The sequence below is a fragment of the Apis laboriosa genome, unplaced genomic scaffold (assembly GCF_014066325.1).
Source record: "Apis laboriosa isolate Shangri-la unplaced genomic scaffold, ASM1406632v1 scaffold23_cov150, whole genome shotgun sequence".
Lineage (NCBI taxonomy): Eukaryota > Metazoa > Arthropoda > Insecta > Hymenoptera > Apidae > Apis > Apis laboriosa.
In genome coordinates, this window is record NW_025222452.1 from 5,104,895 (window position 1) to 5,129,856 (window position 24,962).

Sequence of the window (24,962 nt, forward strand, 5' to 3'; positions counted from 1 at the left end):
TGGATTAATTTGTCATATTCTTATAAACTTTGAAATTTCTGAAAATACTGAAAGATATAAAATAAATAATAGGTACGACGGGCAGAAACTATCGAACAAACTTTTGTGTTTCAATATCTTATCTCTAGTTAGAAAGAATTCTTAAAAATTATCGAACTCCGAAATCTCTCGATATCTCTCGCCCCATTTATCGATTACGCGTTTACGAATCGGTTTTTGAATTTTCAAATTCACCCCCTGAAACTCGATCTGCAGCCTTGATCAACTCGCAACGCACGAAACGAAGAGCCGGCTCTCTCGATCGAACACTCAAAGGGATATTAAAGGTCGGTCGGTTTAATTACAACGTCGATTAATACGAACCACCGACCGCCATTTCTTACATTTCGTTTCGCCCCCAAATTTTTTTCTCCTTCGTGCGCTTCACTTACCTACGAATAAAAAATATTCACGTAACAACATGGATTCGAGCCTGAAAAAATATTACATTCCATCGTTAAATTAAAACGCACGATTCTAAGAGATAATCGTTGAATTTCGTTAATAATATTAACTCGATAACGTGCTACATTTACTAACCATGAGTAAAACGAATAGAAAAAAAAAAAAATAGTTTCTTGTTCACGTTCGGATAAATCAGACGACCGAAAGTGATACACTTAGATATAAATAATATCACGAATAATTTTTTCCCCCCAAAAAAGCTATTCAACTCTACGAACAATTTAACAATTTTAATTCTTTCTTTTCTTTATTTTCTGCATATCACTATGCACGAAATAACAACCTAAATATAAAATCCGTTTCGAAGTTTTCTCACATATATTGTAAATCCTCCCCTCTTCCTCCCTCCCTCCCTCGGATGTTGCGAGTTTTTCGCTCACAGCCCCGAAGGGGAAGTACCTAATTCGCCCTCTTTCTCCACGCACAGGGGCGAATGAATCGCGGCCAACTTATTCGATCCGTCAGAGGCGGCCGCGATCGAGTTAAAAAACTGTGGAAAACTCCGACGAACAGGAACAGGCTTTCTCGAACCGTACCTCGTTCACACGTGTCCTCTTCCTTTTTTTCTTTTCTTTCCCCCTCCCCTCTTTGGTTACGTCTCCACGTGGCGAGAGACGTTTCCACGTATAAATATGCGAGGTGTCGGGGAGATAAAGCGACAGGCTGTCCCCGCGCTGCGCGTCTCGTCTTATGAATAATGCATCGCTTCACGGATTAATATTATTTTTCGACGTTATCTTCGCGGAACACCGTGGTGGAATCGATGCTCCCGGTATGCGAGACGTTTTGTATCGGATTTTCTTCCTCTGCTTTTGAAAAAAAAATAAAGAAAAAAAGAACTCGTTGAAAGTTGTTCCTCTCGATTTATCCGTGCAATTGAGGCACAATTTACAAGTTTTTTATTCGATGGTTATTCGATGGCTGTTAATATCGCGTAAAATCGTGTTTCGGATTCGATTCAAACGTTTCAGATTCTTCTCGACGTTTTAAAAAAATTTTTTCCGCCGATTCTATCCTCCCTTCCGTTCTTTTATGTTTTCTTTTTATTTGTCAGAGATACGGAAGGGGTAGAATTTTAAAAGTTGAAGTTGAAGGGATAAAGTTACTTTAAAAAAGTTAGCTGAATAAGTTGGCCGAGCAAGTTAATTTATTATTCAAAGCATCGAATAACTGCAGCGTTAACTGTAACGTCGAGATTATACGGGAAGAGCAGGTCAACCGCTGTAGCAGTGGCCACTGTTGAATAAATGTTATGTCGAGTATTTTAAATAAAGTTATTACTTAAAGAAACTTTATTCCCAACTTGCTAACTTTCTTAACTGGCTAAAGAAATCTTAATTAATCCTTCAATATAAATCAATATATCCTCAAATATATCCCTCTTACCTCTCTTCCCTTTCCCAAAATAATTTTCACGAACTTAAGTCCTACTTTCTTGCGTATTCAAAATTCCTCGAGAAAAATCTTCGCGCTATCGAGTAATATCGAGCTAATGAAATATCTCCGCTCCCTCGAAGCGAGCACGTTTTCCTCTCCTCACGGAATCGGGACTCGGATATTGTTACCCCCAAGAACACGATCATTCGGTTAAACGAACCATCCCGTGCTATCAGAATAATCCAAAAGCTTCGTTAATCGACTTATCCGTGTTTCCGCCAACTTTCCACGGCTGGCGTCGCCCTCGTTAACCCTCCACGCGTTTCTCCGCGTTCTCCCAACCAACCCTGAAGAGCACTGTTTCAACCCCCTCCCCTTTTCGCTCGAGGGAGGGGAAGGGAGCGTTAAAGAAGTTTTGGGAATACCGAAGTTGGCCGGGATACAGGGGAAACTTCATAACTCTTATCCCGGGGAGCGTCATAATACTTCTACAACTGTTTAAGAATCCTCGCTCGCGCGAGGACACGAATGGAGGGCGGAGAAAACTTGCGAGACAAGATTTCGAGCGAGGTAAGTCAATTATCTTGGAGGTTCGGGTGAAAAGGGCTGCTACTTTGTCCGCTAGCTGTGGAATTAACCCATTTCTTTCCTTCGAATTACGTTTCTCTCCTTGTTGTTTCTTTCTTCAGCTGGTACTTGGATTTAGCGATTTACGAATTGCTTTTGGCCGCGAGTATTAGAATCCATTGAACGTAAGATTTGGAAAACTTCTTTATTAAGTGATTTAATGATGATTAAATGATTTTCTTTTTTCTGTTTGTGACAAAGTTTTTTTTTTTCGAAAGAATTAACTCGTTTCTTTTCTTCGAATTACGTTTCTCTCCTTGTTGTTTCTTTCTTCAGCTGGTACTTGGATTTAGCGATTTACGAATTGCTTTTGGACGCGAGTATTAGAATCCATTGAACGTAAGATTTGGAAAACTTCTTTATTAAGTGATTTAATGATGATTAAATGATTTTCTTTTTTCTGTTTGTGACAAAGTTTTTTTTTTTCGAAAGAATTAACTCGTTTCTTTTCTTCGAATTACGTTTCTCTCCTTGTTGTTTCTTTCTTCAGCTGGTACTTGGATTTAGCGATTTACGAATTGCTTTTGGGCGCGAGTATTAGAATCCATTGAACGTAAGATTTAAGTTTGGAAAACTTCTTTATTAAGTATGATTTTCTTTTTTCTGTTTGTGACAAAGTTTTTTTTTTTCGAAAGAATTAACTCGTTTCTTTTCTTCGAATTACATTTCTCTCCTTGTTGTTTCTTTCTTCAGCTGGTACTTGGATTTAGCGATTTACGAATTGCTTTTGGCCGCGAGTATTAGAATCCATTGAACGTAAGATTTAAGTTTGGAAAACTTCTTTATTAAGTATGATTTTCTTTTTTCTGTTTGTGACAAAGTTTTTTTTTTTTCGAAAGAATTAACTCGTTTCTTTTTTTCGAATTACGTTTCTCTCCTTGTTGTTTCTTTCTTCGTTCAGATAGTACTTTGATTTAATGCTTCACAAATTAGTTTTGATTATGAATATTAGAATCCATTGAACGTAAGATTTAATTTTGGAAAACTTCTTTATTATTAACTATGATTTTATTATAATTATTCTATTTCTTCATCGTTTGTGATAAGTTTTTTTTTCGAAAGATTCGTAACTGCGAATTAATTCATTTCTTTCTTCGTTCAGATTGCATTTCGATTTAATGATTTACAAATTGGTTTTGGTGAGAATTCATCGAATATAAAATTTAATTTTGGAAAACTTTATTAACAACCATGATTTTCTTTTGTCATTCCATTCAAACCGAATTTAACAGTACAAGATCTTTACTCTTCCTTTAAATCGGAATTTTTTCAAGTTTTTAAGAAAAACCAAATGTGATTAATAGAATAATTAAACGGAGAAATTAAAATACCGATGTATAATTGGAATTCTTCAAGGTTCAAAGAAAAACATGCGAATAATAATTCGTAATAAATCGTTTCATTTCAACCGTATCAAGCGAGAAAGTTACGTCAAAGAAAGAAAAAAAAAAAAATCGAATCAAGGTATCGAAATCACAAGTTAATTAAAGAACAATTAAAGAACCAGGAATAAAAAGAATAATCGTGGAACAATTTAAAAAGCGAATTGAATATCTCAAAATTAAAAAAAAAAAAATAATCATTAATTTAAATAAATCTCTTTATTTCACCCCTTTCGAGCAAGAATATAATTCTCGAGAATTATCGAACGATAATTAAATCTCGATTTAAAATTTAATTTCTCGTTTCAACTTTTCAGAAAAATAAAATAAAAAAAAAAGGAAAAGAAAAATATTTCATCCATTTTGATTCCTTCACACTTTCAGACACGAAAAGACATATTACCACGTCATCGGGGAGGACAGTACTAACGAGAAGATTTAAAGTCTCGGCCTCAACGTTGAATGGAAGATAATACAGGCTCGAAGCAGAAGCCAGACTGCTGATTCGCTCGTTTATTAGTCTTAAAATGTTGCGGGTAGGCTGGATTCAAATGAGAGCCAACTTTTGTTCCCTCCGTGCTCTCTCTCTCTCTCTCTCTCTTTCTCTCTTTCGTTTCTCGTCGTCCTCGGTCGACGAGGATGGCGGTACATTGTTTTTTCTTTCTTTTTTTTTTTTTTTTTTTTTTTTGTTTCATTGTACGAGAGTTCGTCGCTACGAATCGAAGACAAAGCACGGTGAAGAATGTTTGGAATGCTTGAGACGAGAGGGAGAGGGATATCTTTCCCCGTGTTTTGTTCTTGGACAAGTTTCTTGGCAAACGCGCGGCTGCTCGAGATAACGTTCGAGTGTCGTCTCTCTGCCCTCGAGTGAAGTTGTTTTCTATTTTCGACGTATCGATTCCGAATGGTAATTGATCCGAAGGCGCGGCCAATCTTCGATTGCGTTCACGCGCGTATCGATGCATCGATTGCGGCTCGATTAATTCCAATCCCTTCCATTGTTGAATTTCAATTTGTCTCTGTTTTTAATAATACGTTCGATGACGTATTATCTTGGAATAACAATGTGTTCTTATTACTTCTACTTATCTATAGATTTATTGTTCTTATATAGGAAATAAATACACGTGGGAAGGACACCCAACATTTATCGATAATTACGAGCACGGACAAACAGAGTGAGAAAAGAATGGAGCGAGTTATACGGTCATAATCCAGACAAGCGAAGTAGAATAAAAGGATTATAATGAAACGAATGAGATGGATCAATTGCAGTCAGACAAACGGAAATGAGAAAATTATTAGAACCAGACGGAAGAATACGGGATGAAAACGGTTGATTAATATAAAGTAATATTAATTAATTGGCTAGAAAAAGAAGTCATAAATTCCGTCAAACTTTCTATTTAAAATTAACTAATTAATCCAATAATTTTGATATTTTCACGCGAAGATATATACAAATAAATATACATATATATATATATTTCGAAACGACTCGCCATTTTCGGAAACAACTTTTTTTATCCCTCTCAGGGAATTTTAATCTCGCTTTACATTTAATCAACGATAATTCCAAACAAAACGAAAGATCGTAAAGAAAAATTCGACCTTCCCTTCTTCCACGCTGGAAATCTACTCCTTAAATCTACTATTTACTTTAAAAAATCGCGGGGAAGGGGGGGCGTACAATGAAGGGGACGAGGATGACGAATCCAACGGAGATCAGCTTTGCAGCTTATTGGGAATTAAGCCGCTTAAACGCCTCCGTTCTGGAGGAGAGGCGAACTCCGTCACCCACCGCCTCAAATACGCTCCGCTTGTCGAGACACGCCGTGAAACGCGAGAATTATTCTCGCCTTCTCTCTCTCTTTTCTTTTTCCTTTCCTCGTCTCTCTCTCTCTCTCTTTTTCCCTTTCTCCTTTTTCCCATTCCTCTCTCCGTCCCTTTTTCGCCACTACCCTTGCTTGATATTGACATTTTCCCGCGGCGACGCGTTTCTTTTTCACCTCCTCCTCCTCCTCCTCCTCCTCTCCCCCTCCCTCCCCCGGGCCAACGTTAATCCGCGCGCAATCGAGCGAATTCAAAGGAGAAACTACGGGCGCCGCGTTCATTTCGACCATCCCCTCGACGTTTCTAACCCCGCGACCAAAGGTCATCCTCCCTCCCTTTCTTTCCTTCCTTCTTTCTTTTTCTATTTCTCTCGCGGAAAGTGCGAATATTTCTCACCTATCGAAATGGAACTCGTTTATCGAAACGATTTTTCTTTTCTTCTCCTTTCTTTTTTTCTTTTTTCTTATATTCTCTCTCTCTTTCTCTCTCTCTCTTTCTGAATTCCTTGGGATTTAAATGGGAACGATAGTGAAGGATCTAATGGGGAGAATGAGAGAGTTTAAAGAGAGTTTCGGAGAGAGATTCGGAATCGGCTTTGTTTCAGGTTGAATTTTGATTTTCGATTCGGGGATTGGGATTTAATGAGAAGAGAATTCGAATGAAGATTTGGTTAGGGGAAGGTTAAAGTTTAGGAAGCTTTTTCTTCTCATTCGATTGGATACGAAATTTTCAAAAGTCATGAATTAATTTTCGCGAAATGGATATTTTTCCTAGAGTTGTTCTATTTGACGTGGAGAAAGAATTAATCAAATCCATTTTTCCAACGATATTCAGACGCGCACGGCTAATTTTTAATAAAGAAATCGAATAAAAGTGAAGAAAGTATAACCGATAATTTCTTTCCAATTATTTAATTTTCACATTCACGAGAGAGAGAGAGAGAGAGAGAGAGATAGGTAGCCTTCAATTCCACCTCTCCTTTTTTTTCTTTAATATCTTATGTCCGCCGATGTATGGAACAATAGAACGAAATGGATCAAACCGAACGTACGAACGTTGAATAGTTCGTTTTCCACCGTGCTCGCTTTTTCGACGTCGATGAAATTCCTGTCCCGCCACTGTTATCCCCATGAATAAAAAAGAAAAAAAAAAAAAAAAAACAAACAGAAAAAGGAGAGAAAGGGGAAAAAATTGATAATTTAAGCGCAAGATTCTCTTTTTTCCATACCTCCCCTAACAATATCGGATAGTTTCTTCGATCACGAGTTGAAACAGTTCGAAAACAGAAGATTCAAATTTACGTGCGTTAAGGTTGGGAGAAAGTTTTCGACATTACCGATGGAGCCGGGAACTTGGACCATTTCGACGACGTTTAATAGGTTGATTCGTGAATAGTTCGATTATAGCGAGTTCTTGTAATGCAGATTTTACAGGGGGATAAAATATTACAGCCCAGCAAAATTCCGATGGAATTAATTGGGATGCAAATTCGATCTTCGAATCGTTTTGAAATAACGATTTTACGGGAATATCGTTTTAGAACAACGTTTTATTTAGATCGATTTTTCGAAATGTTTGGAAAGGTGTGGAGAGTAGTTAGTGAAATGTAAGGGTGGAATATTTTTGGAAAATTTGATATACATCATTTAGATTGATTAATATTTGAAAAATTGTAGAGAATGTTAATACATTTTTAAAGAAATTTAGAGATTAAAGTAAATACAAAAATTTTGATTAAAGCTTATTTATTAAGATACAAATAATTTAGATGATTAGATAAAAGGAGACAAAGGTATAGTACAGGTATAATACATTTTCATCATCCAATATTTGATATTCTTTAAGAATAACAAATAGACTTTCCAACAAGTTATATACGTTAACTTTTTAATATCTTGTAATGTACGCGACACAAATTCAAATTCATGAAGATAAATTATACTTGTACGTTAAATTCAATTTAAAGTTAAGCTATTATTTTTCAATAAAAGTCACCGTGTACAAATTATATTTATTCAAAGTGAAACGCACAATTGCGAATTTCATTACAGATAAAATAATAAATAATTTGATCCGAAGATCTACAGAAAATCACATAAGGGACAATTTGCATTTATTTTCTTAAATACGTTATTCTCAATACAATTATTGCAACTATTCTCAATACAATCTCTTTCAAATTTGCAACGATACTTAACAAAAAAATTATCAAATAAGAACAAACATATTTTTCTCAAAAAGAATCGATAATGAATCGAAACGAAATTGGCTTTAAGTCCTATTTCCAAGGCAAAATAAACGTGTGAAAAATTTAAAATAGACGGATGAATGACGATCTTGTTCTCGTTCGTCGACCAAATATCCGCATTGTGAAACACGAAATTACAAGACATCAGGAATTTTTATAACCGATAGTCTTTTTTACGCCAATCGTAAAATTCATCCCCTGGGATGAACATCTTGATGGATTGTTTAAGAGTTGACGACCTGGTAAAATTGTTTAATTAAACCGAACGTAAAAACACGATGGAGGTCTCGTTAATTTGTGGGGGACGACTTTTGGAATGTTGTCTGCTTTATCGTCCGAATATTCTGGTGAATTATTAAAGGTGAATTATTTGGAGCTATTACGTTGAAAGTTTGATTGTCAGGATCACGAGTGTGGATTTTGGTCGTTGATCGTAGAAAGGGGTGATTGAGAGCTTGAAGAAGAGAATTTTTAATTTGCAAAATTGAATTTAATTGCGCGTGATGAAGATATTCTAAGCTCTTTTGCACAATATTATAAACTAATATTATTGGTGAAATTAATCAATATATTTATCGAAATCTGATTTTTGAGAAACAATATTTATGGATTAATTTTATCGATGATATTGTATAAATTACAATATTAAAGAGATTGTCTTGTGTAATAATAATAAATGAAATATTCCAAAATTAATAATCATCTTCCTCCATCTTCTAATTCGCCAATATAATTAATTGTTAAATTATGTAAAAAAAAAGAACCATCAAGCAAGATTACAGATCTTATCCGAATATCGTTCAAGATCAATCGCTTTATAAAAGAAAAAAAAACTTTATTCAAAGTTTGAAAACGTTCAGTTCGAACGACGTAAAATTTTGAAACAGCAAAGGTGTTTGAAACATTTTTCACCGGAAAACATTTTCGCCCGTGTATCGAGACGGAAATTGCAGTTAATACAAATTCGTCGAGGATAGGAGAGTAGGGACAGGGAGCGGTGTCAGCGAGAATTTGTTTTACCGCTTTAACGCGTCGCTTCGCGGTCGTAAGAGGTGAGGTTAGAGGGGTGAAGGGAGGGGGAGGGACGGAGGAGGGTGCACTTTTGAAAGAACACGATGTAACATTGTTACAAAGGGCAATATTTTTTCCCGTGGAAACGAGATCCTCCTCCCAGTGGTGTGTAACGTTATTCCAAGGGTGTTGTTTTATGCGTGTCTCGCTTACAAAAGCGTCGCAATTATGAAATTGTAACTCTCTCCTCCGGAATCCTCCCCTTTTCAGAACATCCTCTTTTCGTTTTCTTTTTTTTTTTTTTTTTTTTTTTTTTTTTTTTATGTCCTCGCGACATCGGCTTCCTTTCCACACAAAGGGACGAAGAATTATTCGGTAGATTAGACGAATATCCATTTTAAAAAATGGAAAGGGATGAAAGAATTTCTTGTTAAAGGAATTTCGATATTTCGCATTAAATGTTGGGAAGAAATATTCATTCGGTGTATATATTTTCAAATTATAAATATCACAGAAGCATGAAGATGATTACAACTTTTGCAGCGGAGAAAGGATAAAATGAAGGGAGAGGATGAAACGATTTTTATGGAAAAAATATTTTGCCGTATCGTACGTTGTTTTAACCGAATTTTTAGATATTCGTTTTGTTATCGTGGGACAATGGGTATTAGAATTATAAATATTCCCATATACCGTTTACGTACTTCGATGTGAAAAAAAGGGAGAATTACGTTGTATATATAGATATAGAATTTCAAAAATTACAAAAAAAAAAAAAGGAATATATATATATATATGTAAAAAAATGGAAAAAGGGTTGTTATCGTTGAAATGATACCGATCGCGCGTCGAACAATGGGAGGAAAAGGGAGGGAAAAAATAGAGGGAGAGGACTCAATTGTCCATGACGAACGCGAAAAAGCGTGAAACGTAATGGCGTCGATACAGTTGAAATAACGTTTCGAGATCGTAACTGAAAATTGTTGGTCGGGATGAGCGCCATTTCGTAAACTTTCTCCACCCCGATAGTGGTGGTGGTAGTTTTCAGGGAAGTATAGATAAAATTTTATGCCAAAGTTCGAGAATTATTTTAAAAAGCATAAAGTTATTCGTTGTATTAAATATTCAATTGTACTTTTAGTTCGCACAATTTTAATAGATTATTCGCTTTTTTTTTCTTTTTATAGAAGAGAAAATAAAAGTTTGACAATTTATTATTAGAAGTAAGATTGTGAAAAATGGAAGCGAAAATGAATGGATCTTCTTTTTTCATTTACGCTTTTTTTTTTCTTTTAACAGCAATTAAAATGGCGTAAAGTATATGCAAATTTATTCTAACACGATACTCGATAATATCGTGAACTTTGTATCGCATAAAGGATGTCACATAAGAGTGATATAATTTCATTCAAAATGATTTTTAATTCGCTATGAAAACTAAACTATTTCCAAAATTTTCATATGAAATGTTTTGACGCGAAAAGAATAAAAATAAAGAAAAATCGAAAAATTCCTCCTCTCAGAATTCTTCCCCAATTCGATCGTTAAATTTCTTCTATTTCCAATTACTAAAAAAGCATACACGACAATAATTTTTCTTTTTTAAAAACCTAACCTTACCGACTTCATTTCATCAGACATACTTTATCCATATTTATTAAAACCAATTATCCCATTTCCTTTAACCAGAGTGAAGGTAATTCATTTAAATCATTCACGCTGTGAGAAACATATGACACCTCCGTATTAAACAGCTTCGTATTAAACATTCACGCATAACCTACGCAATTAACCCTGTCAACGGCACACCGTTACGACACATCTCTCCCTCGGACTCAGATCGCGTGCTATTCGACGCATGCACACCTGCACACAACACCAGCTGTTGCCACATCACGCGTTCCTCCTCCTCCTCCTCCTCCTCCTCTTCCTCCTCTCTTGGAGAAGACCTCCGCCCAACTCGATCCAAGATAAAATACGAGCGCACTTACCAGTTATGGAGTCGTTATTTATTCAATACGTCACGAGCCGCGTCAAATATTGAAACGGTGGCCACTCGAGCAAATCCTGGTGGCGAAGCGTTCACCGTGGCGTCTTATCGCGATTTCTGTTGTGACAATGGCGCGGTAGAGGCTGAAAGAGAGTGGATAGAGGAGAGGCGGGATGCATTTGTTGGTCGAGCACGAGGATTTGTTGACTCGATGGCATAAACTTGAGAATTGTCGAAGAATTACATTTGTTGTATATTGTTGAAAAATTACACGAATGCTTTCAAGTTTCAAGAGTATTGGAATTAAATAGAGAGAGAAAGAGAGAGAGTGGAAAAATTTGTATGGATATCGCGAAATCAGCAATATCACGGATTGCGCGCTAGGATTTTTATAAAAATGCCGGAAATATTGATATTGCAGTATTACAGAGATTCCATGGCGGATTCTTGTGTAAATATTGGAATTTAAATTGAAAGCTACTTTTAAGTGGCGATAATTCAATATTTATCTTTGTACGATAACTTTATTTTTTCCCTTCCTTATAAATAGGGATATTTTCAATGAATATTAATTAAAAATATAAATATAAAATTATCTACAATTACACGAATTATCAATTATCGTGAAATAAAGAAAGATCTTCGACTGTAATAACGATCAACTCAAAAATCAATAAATGAAATTAAAGCATTTAAACAAATATTTTCGTTTATAAATTATTTTATATTTTAAAAAGATTTTCTCAATTTATCTTTATTCTTATTTTTTCAAAGAATAAAATATGAGAACAAAATCTCTTCGTAATTTCTATTTTCTAGCGTTCTATTTTCCTGAGAAAATTATTTCATAAATTTGACACTTGAATCAAAGTCGCGTTGAAATTAAAATTAAAACTTAAAAGAATTTGAATTAAAAAAAAAAGCGAATAATCCATCCATAGATTGAATTTTCGAGTAATCATAGATTCTGGAAAACGTCCTTACACGACGATCAATCGCAATCGATCATGGTCAATCACAGATCAACATCTACAACAATGATGTATTTGCTGCACCCTCGTAATTCGATAATAGCTTTTTCTTCCTTCCTTTCTTTCTTTCTTTTTTTCGTTCTTTGAATTAAAAGTAAATTCAATTTGATAAATGTCGAGGCGAGAATTCGATCTGGAATAGAATTTTCGAAACGTGTATAAATGAATAAGTCTGGAATGGCGAAATTATTCTTCGTGGAAACATGTTTACTAGTTTCGAAGCGGGGACCTGAACACGTTAATGAATGTACCACAGCCATAAATCAACGGATCAGCCTAAACGCTGATAAACGTATTGGTGCAGAATGTTGGTTATCACACTCATTGAATAAACGCTAATTTGATTAATTAAAACAGCTCGATTGCGAATACGTAATTTCTCAATAATTATTCACTTAAGAATATCATCCATTTCTGCATGGATATGCAAATTGGAATGTAATATGAGACAGATAAAAAATGGAACGTATTTTATTTAGAGTCATTTCTTTTTCTTTTTTTTTTTAATTTATCATTATGAAATAGTTAAATATTTAGATCTTTTAAAAGAAAAGGGAGAGATTTATTTAGATCTAGAATTTTAAAGGATTTGGATGCCTGAAAGTGAGCAGTATCGATTATTTATGTATATTCTAGTTCTACGTATTATAGAACAATTTAATACTGTATTATAAACTGTGTATTTAACATATTTAACAAAGCAATAATAAATTTAATATTAACTGTGAAATTCAATAAAGAAAATGTTACTACAGTTTAATAATTAATATTGCATTGTCGTAACTGTGAAATACCGATGCACAAGAACAGAACAATTTGATTTCCATATCAAACGGCATGCAAGTTCTTACTCGGAACTTCACTGAAAGCTTCACGAGAATGGCCAGCTAGTGCGAGTTACTCGACGCGTGCAAAGTGTTCATTTTTGAAAGATTTATTATTAAAAGGAAAATCGATCGAACGTCCATCGAATGATCAAACAAAAATCGTCCCTTTCGTTATTTCTTTTATTATCCTATTCAAAATCTTACGAATCGTCATTTCCATCGATACATTCGATCCAAAATAATCTTCTTCGAATATTATTCTTCGTTACCAGGAAAATAAAAAAACACTTTCCATTCTTCTTCTTTACATCTCTTTACATCTCTTTACATCTCATTTTCAATTTCCAATCCTTTCGCAACAATTGTCTCTCGAGAAGAAAGAAAAATCAACGGACCAAGTAACTGGATACAAAAGCAGAGAACCTAGTAAACCTTTATTTCCTGAACGAAAAGAATCGAGAGATTGCCGCTTCGAAAATCCGCTCAGAAAACCAAAGTATATCGAGCTATACGTACAATTCGAAGAAAACAATTCTACCGTGAGGAGGAACGTTCGAATCTTGATGCTTAAGTTCTCTAAGTAGTAATGGAGGCAAAAGAGAAGGATAGGAAAGAAAAGATTAAAATTTTTCGAATTTCTCCTTGCGTGTGGCCGAGCGTAACGAGCGACGGAACGAACCCCCTCGATTCTTCTTTGGAAATGGGGGAGGGGGTGGACGGCTGAAATCACGAACAGATGGCTTTCCAGTATTAAATTCGCGGTAAATTACAGGACGCCGTCGGCCGTCGAGGCAAGAAAATGGCAACGAGAGGCTTGCCTCGACCTATCTCGACGAGTGTCGACTTATAATTAAAAAGTTAAATTGAAATTACTACGGTAACCACGGCCGGGGGCCGCCGTATTAAATTGGAATTTCCGTTAATTCGAGCCGTTTCCACGAGTGGATCCGGCAACAACAGACGAGGATAAGGAAGAAGAGGGACGATTAATGACGACACCATGACGCATTAATAATAACGACGTATGTGTACACTTGGTAAGTTGTATGACGATTATAATTGGCTGGAGCGTTTTGTAAATAAGTTTTGGTGCAATTAATTGAAGAATAATATGATAGAGAAATGTAAAAGTGAATGTGAAAAGAAAATGTGATGAATCGAACGAGATAATGATAATGATACAGTTCAGAGATACACAAAATTCCAATTCATTTTTCGTTGAAGTTAAGAATTATCTCGATTAATTGATTGATTTTTTTGAGCCTTTATGCTCAACTTTTTTCGATTTACCCCTGTGGGTGTTCGGGGTAAGAATAGACCCAACGTAATCCCTGCGTGTCGTAAAAGGCGACTAAAAGGGAAATTTAATAAAAGTTAGTTGTGTTTGTAAATAAATTTTTGTTCGATATAAAAGAATGGAAGAAATATAGAATAAAATTGAAAGGATAATATAAATATATTATTGATTAAATAAAGTTATTTAAAAATGTACATTTTATTTCTCTTGTAGAGCAAATGTAGATAGAAATCATTTATGCAATGATAGTGATTATATATAGGGTGTGGTTTGCACGTAAATTAAACACGCGAATAATTAATTATGTTGGCAAGTATCTGACCACGGTTTCGTTTATTGCGTCAAAATATTTCCCTTTCAATTTTGAATCTTTTAAAATATGGCTTGGAACATCTAAGTATCACTATATTTTGTTTGATATAAGGAAATTTGGATGTTGAACTTAGATTCTTGTAGTTATTAAAGAGCTAAAAGTTATATTGATTTGAGATTATTTTATAAAGTCAGGAGAGTAAGAAATTTATCTTAAAAGATTCAAAGTTATCCTAAAAAAAAATTCAAATATCATTATCACTCCGCCAATGATTCGAAAATAACTTATTAACTTTTCTGACACTGATTAATTAGTCAAACTTTCAAAGAAAAAAACTTTTTTTGTCGATACAATGGAACCTTTATATTCGTCTCTCTCTATATTCGTTCGATTCAATATTCGTCATATTTTTCGGCAAGAAATTGCTTCGATATTCGCCCAAAAATCCAATATTTCGTCGCCAAAAGTTTTTTCTTATTGCATGATTCACTTTTTGTCATCACTTTCAATCAAACTTAAATTCTATTCCGAAGTTGAGAATCCATTTCCCCTCTTTTTCCCCCATTAATCATTCATTTCGTCAATTCTTATTAGAAGATCGATTCTTCGATTATTCATCTCGTCCATTCTTCAAGATTAACGACGAATAATAGAGATTCCATCGCGTCGTAAGAACCGAAATTTGCGAAAAAGAACGATATTAAGGACTCTCATTTGCAATTCTAACTTAGTATTTTTGCCGAGTTTATGATAAATTCCGCTTATGAATCTCATTTCCCGTTAAATCGAAAATATTTGTGGCCAGGTAGCGTGCTCGTCTAGGTGGGTTTGCGGAAAAGCAAGCGGATAGTTTATTTTCCGGTAGACAAGAGCCACCACATAGCTTTGCTTTCATCTGGACGACAGGAAATATTGCATTCGACTTTGAAGCATAACATATTGTTCCATATGATTAATGTGTCTTGGTCCTCTCCACGGCGTTTTCTTTCCTTTTCTTTTTTTTTTCTTTTTTAATCCTGTCACACCCCCTTCAAACGAATTCACCTCTTGTTTTTCTTTTCCTCGCGTCGATGGCACGACACCGATCCAATCGAAATCAAAAAAAAAAAAAGAATTGATGTAACTGAAGAATTTTTTTTTTATCAATTTAGCTATCAATATTTTCAGCTTGGAATCTTCCGTTTTTGACAGTTTGAAGAATAAATAAAATTAAAAGGTAAAAATGGAAATAAGAAATTAAAATAAAAATTAAGGAATGATTAAACACGTGGAAATGAACTTAAACATTAATCAAATTCCAATTACAAACGCGATTACAATCAAAATTTTTTGACTACTACTTTCTTTTGCATACATTGTCGAAAAACTCATCGAAACTGCAGAAACTAATTCATAACAATGTATAATTCCACAAACAAGAAGCAACGTTCCACTTTCTGCAATTAAATAGATTGCACCAACTTTAACAATAAAAAAAAGCCGCATAATTTGCGGCGACTGGCAAAAAAGAGTTTCGGAAATTCAGATATATACCCGCAGCATCCTACATTCGAAACCGTTACGTAGCCATGGTTGCGGTTTATACCGAGTCTATAACTCCTTTGGATCGATCCTGTTTCCTCAAACGTGACGAGACTTCGCATAGTTTATGAAGTTTCGCCGATCGCGACACGCATGCGGCAGAATTCTCGCTCGATCGATCTTCCTTTCCTTCTGGAAGGCAAATGGACCTCGATATATATATATATGGCTCGTATAATAAAGACGAGAAACGTTTGTTCCTTCACTGTGAAACTCGTCAACTATGGAAAACCGCACTATGGTAGCATCCCACGGGACCTCGATACGATCAATCCTGGGTTTCTATTATGTTTCTTCCTTGTTCCGGATCGAATTCGTTTCTTTTACAGCGTGATAAATATATTTTATGGAATCGGGGAAGGTTCCTGGTATAAAATAATCTGGAAAAATCGTTATCTGAGATCATTTGACGATGTTTGACGATGTTTGAGACAGTTTCGTTAAGATCTTTTCAATAGATGAGCTCGGAGCTTTGTAATTATGAATTTTGAGAACGATTTTACACGGAAAAAGTGTGGTTTGAGATTGTTTGATGATGTTTGAACACGTTAAGAACGGTGTTTTAATAAGATTTTCTTTATTACGAAAAGGATTAACGTTCAATAATTACGAATTTCGAAAAGAAAAAAGTGTTCTCGTTTTGAAGAATGTTGAAGTTAAAATTTTTGCTTTAAGAATCCCCTCCCCCCTCCTTTTTTCAAAGCGAAAAAAAACAGAAAATTTCGAATAAAAAAAAAAAGTGAAGAAACTACTTCTATCGAAAAATTCGGAAGAAATCTACCTCACCTCATAAACCATTCACGTCAGTTTTTCACTAAGGAATCGCTCCGAGTAAAACTACTCGCGCTTCAAACTTCCAATTCGAAACTTTCAATCCCGTTCACCCCCTACATCCCCGGGATAAAAACTGGGAGAGATCTCCTCTAACAAACTCTCTCGCTCCGCCCATCCACGCGCAAGAAAACACGAAGCAAACATCTCGAACTCGAGGATACAATCCCCTCTGACCTTGTTCGGATCCCTCTTTGTTCAGAGGCGGGGAAATATATTTCCCAATCGCTCTCTGGCACGTTGATACGCGAGTTGGACGAGCAGAATTAAAATCCAACAAGAGATTTCGTCGTCTCGTGAAATAAGGAAGAGGAAGAAATCGCGTGGCGGGAATGGGATGAAAGAAGGCAACGAAAGATGTAAGAGTAGGAGAAGTAGTTGGACGGTATCGTTTTGGTTTGCTTTACAATTCAAAGAGGGTTTCTTTTTAAGTATTCAGGATGCGGAATCGTCGTGGGAGCACGACAGTAAGCGATGGCGAGCTTTTTCCCCTTGCCCGCGTCTTTGCCCGCGAAGATTATGTCACGGATCCCGTGCTTGTAATTGAAATCCACGTTTAGAATGCAGACAAGATCGCTTTGTTCGCTCTTCTCGCCCCCCTCCTTCTCTCCCCCTCCCCCCATATGCCCCCTGAATTCACGAAAAATTGCATCGATACTCGCGTGTCTCGAGTTTGAATTTTGACTTTCGATTTTATTTTTTGGCTTCATTTCGGGATAAAGTGGAGATTGAAGAAAGGCGAGAAGGAAAGACGTAGAGTTTCGTTCGGAATCTTTTGGTTTCTTCTTCAAGATCTCGACATACAATCGTTGAAACTTGTTCACCATTGTGAAATTACTATCGTGCAACTTGAACGAAATTATTTTCATTCTTTGACGTCGATTCGAGAAATAATCTTCCCTTTTATATATTTTATATATGTTAAAAATTGAATCTATAAGTTCTCGATAAATTATTATAATAAATATATTTCGAAAGTTTGAATGATAAAGAGTTTAGGTTAAAATTTAACTCTTCGACTCGATTTTTATGGGTTCACGTTCTGTAAAATATTTTCCACTGTCGCTAAAAACTTCAATTCAATCAACGTCGGTCGTCAAAGCATTCTCTTTCGTTCTATTTACGACATCGTTCGAGTTCGCTCGTTAATTCCTCCTAAGTTTTACGGGTGGAACTGTAAGAATTCGTGAGATCATTATAAATTAAGCGAGTTTTCGCCCAGTTTTTATTCGCCGTAATAAAAATATCCGAGGGTTTAGCGAGATCGTCGAGTCCACGGCATAAAGAGATGTCGCCACTTGCATCCGCAATGTTTAACAAAACTTTGAATGAATTCCCTTGCAAATTTTTCGAATATACATTGTTGTTGCTTCGAAGTGGCAAATAGCGTTTTATTAATGGATGTTTTTAAAAAGTTGACCAAGATTGATTGATTTTTTAGGATAGAATCGAGTTTTTTTAATTTATATCGATAAACAATATTTTTAATAGAGTTAATAACTGAATTCGTAAATTCTTGAAACTTACCCCCAATAAAAAACGAACACTGAAACGAATCACTTCCAACGTCAAATCCTTTCTTGCACCGTTTCACATTCAACAAGTTCACAAATTATACCATTTTGAATCCTTGTTCACCGAAAAGGGACGAGAATATCCTGCAATAAGACAACAAACAAAAGAATTAGAAAAGATGAACGAATAAATATTGCCATGATTTAATTACATTTGTGTAATTTTTTCTTATGATGCGAGTGTAAGTCAAAGTATATTTTTCGCGTGTCGAGAAATTGTTAAGTTTTATTATAATTATGATTTAAACAACTTAATCAAAATTATTTATTTTAAAAATTTTACTTTTCCCACATTTATCTTAATTCGGAAAAGATATGCAAATATTTCGTTCAAACTAATATTTACATTACGTTAAATAATATTTACGTTACAAAATCTTTAAAAAATTTGTCCTCACGATAAATATATCGAACATATCGATGCACAGATAAATTTGATTCTGTTTTAAGACGATAGCGACAACGTCATAAAATTTCAATGTTTTCGAAAACTTTCTTCCTGCGGATATTAAAGATATATAATTTCGCAGCTATAAAATATTTGAGACATTCTCAATACTTCATATAAATGGATATAAGTATATAATAACCGGTATCTATTATTCTTAATCTCGAGCATTACGTCGATTTTACGATTTATATCGTCGATGATCACATTACGAGAAACTATTAAAAACGGGTCATAAACTTGTCATAAAATTCGAAGGGCTTAATTGAACGTGAAATATCTTGAGGGATATGGGGTTGAAACTTACGCAGTGGATGCCATCTCGTTTCATTAATTTTACGATCCTGATAAAGGAATTGTTCTTTAAATATATATATATATATATATAGATAGTGATTCTTGAAACTGGTATCTCATCGAAATACCGCGAATTTGAAATTTTACGAATCTTACGAATTCCATGAATAACGTTTAATATAGAGTTTATAACAACAATGTATCTCATAGTAGTTGTGCATAATAGATTTAATTAGATATCGTGTTCTAATTGGAAATTTATTTGCAGTTCGATTGTGCCTAATTTGAAACCAATCTAATAAAGGATACAATTCAAATTGAAATTTAGATTCCTCAAATGTGCACCGTGTTCATCGAACTGACGTGCACGCAATTTCACGTGATTATAATCTGCACGGGTTGTTAATATTACATTTCGCGTTTATATCTCTACCCTTTGCTATTTCATATCTAACGATATATTTTACACGTACGTTACACGTTATACAAGCAAATAATCTGTTTTCACATATCTACCATTCGAATAATTTTCTCGTTCGAGTCTCATTTCATTTATATAAATTTCCCAACTTGCTTATCGAATAAATTACTTCGATAAAAAAAAAAAAAAAAAAAAAAAAAAAAAGAAAGGAGAAAAAGAAAGAATTCTCCAAATCGTTGGAAAAAAAATTAATTACACCCAATATGTAACGAAACGAAATGGAAAAATCGTTCTATTCGACGCAAATAAGCGGACACAATGATAGACAATAGCGAAAGAGTCAGACAAGCGAAATAAGATAATTATAGACGGATGATAAAAACCATAATAGAATACAGCCTCACAGGATCGGAGAGGCGGAATAAAACCGATATACAACGAAACCAGTCATGGCTGGACAGAATCTTCCGGTTCACGAGACACTTTTCCAGCCAAAAGTACATCGATTTGGGCCAGCGAAACTCTCGAACGATGCATCACCCATGCTCGGTAAGCAGCTCGAAACGAGTATATAAATACATATATATATATACATATCGCTTCGAAAATGCTCGTACACCGAATTCGAAGTTGGGGAAGAGAGAGAGAGGGGAGGAGCATCCTATTCGAGGATTAACGTGACAACAAAAACGATTTTCGAATTGGAGCGGGGGTCTCTCCAAAGCGATTCGTTATCGCGCGATTAACGCGAGTGCACGCGAGCTTAATTTCAGCTAAGCTCGAGGAAAAGTTGGGCCGGCTAATGAAGACCGATTGCCGGACAGCAACTAGGGCGTGAGCTTTTATCGCGCCCCTAATTGGATTAGAGAAAATAATTCCCGCTTCCGTACCATTGCGCCCACGATAACGCGCCACTCGCCCCGACCGTATGCTAATTTTTTCCTAATGGAACTCGACCCAGGTTTCAATTCTTCTTCATCGTTCTTTCCGCCGTTCCCTCGACTTTCGTAACCCTGCGCGGGATCGCAGTCGATTCGATTATAAGAATTTATCGATCGATGGATACGAATATAATATATATATACAGTTTTATACAGTTTTATTTTCTGGATATTTTAGGATAGGATAGGAAAATTAATAAAAACACTCGGAGTATATGATTCGATTAAATTTGTAAAAAGAGGAGTATATCTCGAGGATGTGAGTTTATTTTTCATTTATTGAAATTTAAATTATTTAGAGAGGGAATTATATATCGACGTCTTGATCATTTTAATATTCTTTTACTGGACAACTATTCAATCCCGTGTGTCAATAAGGAATTCCAATTCTCGAATCACGATTTTGATTTAAAAATCGTTACATCTCTGCCAATTTTTTCCCCCCTCCTTCAAGTATAACAAAGAGAGACGGGGAGAATTATCTGGATATTGACGCGCGTTTGATTTCGTGGAGGCGATTTCTGGCAATCGGTTTCTCGGGAGCGATCGAGGAGAGCGCCACGATTCGAAACCTTTCGAATCGAGGCTCGAGTAAACGTTGAATTTTAGCTATCTACCAGGGTCCAGGTCTCGTACACGACCGTGGAAACGTTCCTGCCGACTAAATCGCCACCTTCATCGACATTTAATTTCCCTTTGACCTTTGGCCAACGCGTAAATTCACCCCTCAGGTTAAATGGAATTTTTTTCTCCAACGAGGGAAAATAATTCTTCGGTCATGCGTCACTAATGAAAATGATGATACTTTTGTAAATCTTATTTCCGAGAGGATAGAGGTTTTTAGCTCGTGTTATGATAAAAAAAAAATTGTCGATTAATTTTTAATCACATTCTTAGTAATTTTAAAACTTGCTATGTTTTGTCAAATCGAATAATTTGTTTCGAGAGAATTATAAAAATTTTTAAAAATTTGTTATATTTATAAAACGTAGAAAATTATGTTAATATATATATATTTATATTTTGTTTAAGAATGTAGTTTCTGGATTTAAGATGATCGTTGGATCGAAGAGAACGTTTGTACTGTCGATCGATTTTCCCTTCGAAACATATTGATATTTGTTTCTCATAATTTATTCACGTGACTGAACAACAGCCACGCAATCAGCTATGGATTAAACGTGTCAATTATTCACGGGGATGATTAAAACAGTGAGAGAACGAATATTTCCATGCCAACTTTAATTTATCGTACGTTATACAATTACCGTTTGATTAATTGAAATGGCAGCTTAAAAAAAAAATTGTTAAAAAAAACGAACGCCGTTTTTCGCAAAAAAAAAAAAAAAAGAAAAAAAAATCGTGGAATTAATGCATCGTTAACTTCTTTACATCTCTCGTCGATGAATCGCGCAATGGTGGCTCTGTGCTCGTTAATCGTGGAACTTTTCATTCGCCTGTGTTTGCGAATAAATTTAATCATTGCCAAAGGGTGAGGGAACGAATAAAGGGAAGAATTTTCAGGGAATAAGAGAATAACTCAGTGGCGGGTTTCTAACGGTCGCGAATGCATAAATTTCATGAGCGACTGCCTCGAATAAATTGGCTAACCCAGTGAACGATACAGTTCACTGAATAATTATATTTTATCTAACGTGGAGAGGGTGAGCCTGAATTAAATATCTTGAACGATCCATACATCAATCGATTTTTCTTCGAATCTTAATAAATTTTAGATTGTAGCGTGTTTCTTTCTTTTTTTTATTTCTTATTTTTTTTTATTCTATTATTATTTTTCAATCTTATCATTATTTTATTCTATCTTGAAATAATTTATCAAAAATGTAGAGTTATTTGATTGATCATTTAGAAATTTAAAAATATCAGATTAGAGGGATTATTTTTTGGAATTCTTTTTGCGAAGAAGAATAATTTGTAATTACAGATGCGTAATGCGTTTTGAATAAACATTGTGTACATTGTAAGATTAATAGGAATATTATTTTCGAATTTTTTTGGCGAAATTTTTTCGTTTCGAAGTATTTCACGCGTTTATAACGTGTATACATGTTTAAAATGTTTCAAAATATTTTACGTGTGTTTGTTTACTCATGCATGCGCGGAATTTAAACTCGGGAATAATTCAAATTGTTCTTCTTTCGAGGAAAAATTTTTCTGTTTTTCGATTGCATTATGTATGAAGTTCGAGCAAGCAAGTATAAATTGGAATATTAGGAGGAATAGAAAGGGAAACAGTATTGATTCTCGATACGATTTCTTTTTAGAAAAATAAATTTCGTAAATCTCTAAAATAAATAATACGATTATTTTTAATGATTATTAAATAATATATAATTTCTTTCATCTAATTTTCCTATCAAGTTTTCCTATTTTCATCTCGTAAATTTTCTATCGTTGATGAATTTCATTCTTTTAAATTTATCTTTCAGAAAAACCGCACCTTCGGGCAAAATGTGATTATTTATGCATTTTACGAAAATTTTAAAACTGTAAAAATGTATAGAAACTGAACAGTATAAGTATATATAAAATATATAAAATAAAGTATTAATTATAATATTTAATAAAAAAAATGAATATATAAATAATTCAATAAATTATTACTCAATATGCAGTGATTGCAAAAATAAGATACAAAATTTGTATTAATACAAAATTTTTATAATGAAAATTGCTACTATTAAATTATATTATTTATACATTAATATAAAATTCAATTCACCTATTCACGATATCAAAATCTTTTTGTAACCACTACATCCATCTGTCTTCTTTCATTCAATTCAAAAAGATCACAATCCTTATTCATAACATATTAATACAAATACTTTTTGCAATCATTACATCTGACTGTCTTTTCTCAATTCAAATTCAATTCTCCAAAGAAACCATAATATCTCTATTTTTTAATAACATCAAGAACCTCTTGCAACCACCCTACATCTGACTATCCTTCTTCGATTCAAATTCAATCAATAGATCACAATATCTCCATCCACTTAGGTTATCGGTTACAAATACCTTTTGTAACCAGTATCCTTTCTCGATTCAAATTCGGCTCGTTCCACAAAGAGATGACAATATCCCCGCCCACTCCCCGCAATATCAGTGAAATCATCGCGATTTCCTTGGAGCGACCAGCCGAGTTCACCCCCTTCTCGCGCGCGACCCCTAAAAAAAGGAACTGGAAACGATCGCATTTAAATGACAAAGGGACCATTCATTTTTGCTGGACGGCCTACTTTTTGGCCCCCGTGTACGCAAACGGAAAGTACACGGGAACTTCTAGCATCCCTATTGTCTCGCGATGCAAATTTCTCCTCCCACCCCCCCTGGACAGGCGGAGATTACAAGAAGAGTCGCAATACTCGTTTCCACCTCCCTTCTCGTCACTCGTCCGTGCATCCTAGCGAACGTGCGCGCGTGTATGTGTGTGTGTGTGTGTGTGTGTGTGTGTGTGTGTATGTGTAGCTACATTATGCACCGGTAACCGGGGTTCGCCTTTTTTTTTTTCTTTTTCTTTTTTTTTAAGCAAAGCAACCGAAATATTTCTACGCCCGGCCTCGCCGTTGAAATATCTTAATTACGGTGACGCTTTTTAATGCAATCTTAGAGCCATTAAGAAATGGTGCAACCCGTGGTGATATAATACGAAAAAGTTGTGGAAATGAGAATATTTTTGGGAGGTAAAAGGCGTTTACGTGTAGAATAAATGTTTTTTTTAAAGGTAAAAGGTAAAATTTTAAATTTGTGAATTGAAAGTGATACGTGAATATATAATCTTATTATGATTTCTTGTTTTATGTAGTGGTTAATGTGAATGGACTTTTCTAAGAAATGTAAAAAAATGAAAGGGAATTTATTTCTTTTCTTTTTTTCCATATATTCTTTTTCTTTAATCTTCGGCAAGTTTTAAGAATTATATATTTCAATGTTTTTATTTTTATATAAAGTCATTCATGTGCATAGCCATTTTTGAATTTCATTATTTTTTTTTTTTTTTCATTTATATACTCCATTTTCCTTTCGATTTTTGGAAATTCAGCATTGAATATCGAATCTTTTTACGAATTAATCGAAAGAAAATAAATATTGCTATGCGCCAGAGAAATAGTATCTTTGTTGTGGAAGATAAAAGTTTTATTTCTGTATCCATTTTTGTCGCGTCGTTAATTACGAGCGGCCAGAAGAAGAAAAGAATTCGAGTCGAAAAATCGCGCGAAATGATTTTCAGTTTCCTTGGAAAAGAATTATCACGTAACGGAAATCCTCTTCAACGATACGGATTTTCCCAGCAGCTTTTTCCACACATGCTCGACCACGGAAATAGAAAGTATATCGCGGCTAAAAACAAGGGGAAAATTATTTTATACCGATTATTCAAACGATTTTTGGGGATGTTATTATT

General features: G+C 34.7%; 1 protein-coding gene across 1 annotated transcript in view; it reads right to left on the reverse strand.

The window, feature by feature from the left end:
• The window catches only part of LOC122713469 (neuroligin-4, Y-linked-like), a 152,441-nt gene extending 133,959 nt beyond the window's left edge, over positions 1-18,482 (reverse strand). Inside the window, exon 1 of the mRNA XM_043933951.1 lies at positions 18,380-18,482. The gene's annotated coding sequence lies outside the window, so the exon portion shown is untranslated. The remainder of the gene's footprint in view (positions 1-18,379) is intronic.
• Positions 18,483-24,962: the final 6,480 nt, after the last annotated feature.